The 2,404-nt window shown below is 48.0% G+C and overlaps 1 long non-coding RNA gene across 1 annotated transcript; it reads left to right on the forward strand.

The window, feature by feature from the left end:
• Nucleotides 1-215: 215 nt before the first annotated feature.
• On the forward strand, nt 216-2,011 carry LOC121918116. Its single transcript, XR_006101159.1, has 3 exons — nt 216-370; nt 1,374-1,436; nt 1,729-2,011. It is a non-coding gene; the product is annotated as an uncharacterized LOC121918116 (long non-coding RNA).
• Nucleotides 2,012-2,404: the final 393 nt, after the last annotated feature.

Below are 2,404 nucleotides of genomic sequence, written 5' to 3' on the forward strand. Positions count from 1 at the left end.
TTCTCTCACTGAAGGCCAGACAGGTCTGAATTCAATTCTGCATGAGACAAGGGAGCCCACCTGGCACATGTTACTGTGGAAGATACCAGGTTGCCTATGAATTGTGCCTGGAAGCAGGCCAGGAAGCGAGGCAGTCTTGTCTCAGCCTGGCACCACCCAGGCCACACTACCCACATCACTAGGAGGGAGATTTGGGTGGGTGTCTGAAGTGACCGTGTTGACCACCACCTCCTTGTCTTTTTCAGCTGGCAGCTTCAAGAAGAAGATTTATAGTGGAGAACTGCAGCTGTGGGATCGGAAAGGGCTCCCAGCCAGCTCAGAAGGACTGCTTCAGGAGATCCTTTTGGCCGGAGACGAAGGGCTGCATCCAGTATGTGGAAGTTGGGTGTATTCTCTCTCTTTCTCTTCCTTTCACACTACATGTGCAGCTACCTCTGGGTTTGGGAATGTGAAAGCAGCTCCGGCTCTCAGTGCGCTGTTCCCTCCACTCGGGTTGCCTAAATTAATCCACAGCCTGTAAAAACATGAGGAGGTTGAGTGTCTTTATGCAACTGCTGTTGTAATAATGCCACTGAATCTTGTTCTGTTTTTGCTAGTTGGAGGGGCCATAGGGGACAAACCAAGCCCTCTGCCCCCTTCCTTCCTGCCGCTCCAGAAGCTTCATCTGGCAAGCCTAGTATATATGCTTCCGTGAAGGCTAGAAACCTGTTTGAAGGAAGCTGGCTACATATGTGTTTATGTAGAGTCTGTCGCTCACTCATGTACACATATTACAGGTGGCGCAGTGGTTCAATGCCTGTACTGCAGCAACTCACTCAAAACCACAAGGTTGCGAGTTCAAGACCAGCAAAAGGGCTCAAGCTTGACTCAGGCTTGCATCCTTCCGAGGAGGTCACTAAAATGAGTACCCAAATTGTTGGGGGCAAATTAGCTTACAGTTGTAAATCGCTTTGACACTGCTTAGGTGGTATGAAGCAGTATATAAATGAAGCTTGTTTGTTTGTTTACAGTGATGCTCATGGGTTTAAAAGGGGGAGCAGAGACCAGGCAGTTGTGTAGAGAGCATTTTTAGCATCATTTTTTTATTTGGGGTGGCAAATAAGGTGGCATAGCTGGCATTTTTAGTGTCACTTATTTGAGGAGATCTGTGTTCACATCTCTGCTGAGGCATGAGCTTCCCTTGATAACTATCCCTGGTCTATCCCACAACTTGACTTCCTGTACAGGGTTGTTGTGAGTGTTACAGTAGAGTGGGAATAACCTTGTGCACCACCCTGAGCTTCTTGGAAGAAGGGCAAGATGGCAGGCTGCTTAATAAGACTGGAGGTATGGAATGGCATTTGATTCCCTCTCTTTCTTCTGCTTTCCTGTAGGGTGAACACACACGACTGGAGCTCAGCAGCACTTCACAGATGCTCCTGGAAACAGAGTCAGAGGTACTGGCCCATCTCTGTCTCCTCTGTAACCGTGCACAAGTGGGTCAGGATGCCAGGGGATGGGTGAATTTCTTCACGTGCCCAACAAAGGCATGCTTGGCCCATCACTCCACCCCACTTAGGAGAAATAGCCCTGCAGGACTTATGGAAAGCAGTGGAGGGGACTGGTTGGATCCCATGCTATAAAATGATCTATCAAGCTTCGGGGGGGGGGGTGATTGATGGTCTTCCTGGAGGGACATTTCAGTGATGCCTCCTTCCTTCATCTCCCCTGATTTGTGCCTTTCCTCAGCTCCTCCAGAGGATACAGACACTGGCCCAGCTGCTTCTCAGCCTCCAGGTAAGTAGCCCCACTTATTTTCACACACAAACACACACCACCACACACACATTACTTAGCTTTCATTGTTTATATTTTGGAGGCCTGGATTTAGATAGCCTGGGCCAATTTTTGCCAGTTGACTGGCTGCTGCCGAGGTCTTGGTGCCTTCTTTCATTGTTTCTTTATGACACTAATCCAGTGAAAAGCAATAATCTGTTTGTCCGTTAGCATTATTCCACTTTGTATGCTTTTCATTTGTATTATTGTTTTTTAAATCCTGTTGTGTGCTGTTGTGAGTCCCATCTGTGAGGGAAAAGATGGAATATCAATCTGTTTGTCCCTTCAGTGAAAGGAAATGTTGGTTTTGGGGCAGGTTTTTGGACAGAGGCCTGTATGGAGCAGCCCTGAAGGTGAAGGAAGGGCTCACCTCTCAGCCCGTCCTATAGATTTCTATCAGGGCACCTGCCCCAGAGTGTCCAGAAAAAGTTTCCCCCTGCAGCCGTAAGTGTGTATGTGTGTTTATGCATTCACTCACAGAGTTTATTCACACATTTTTGGTCTTCTCCTAATTCAGGGCTGGGTACATAGGGGCAGTTTTAAACGTACGCCCCTTACTTCCATTTGGCCACACAAAGTCTGAAAGTGG

The sequence above is a fragment of the Sceloporus undulatus genome, unplaced genomic scaffold (assembly GCF_019175285.1).
Source record: "Sceloporus undulatus isolate JIND9_A2432 ecotype Alabama unplaced genomic scaffold, SceUnd_v1.1 scaffold_4591, whole genome shotgun sequence".
NCBI lineage: Eukaryota > Metazoa > Chordata > Lepidosauria > Squamata > Phrynosomatidae > Sceloporus > Sceloporus undulatus.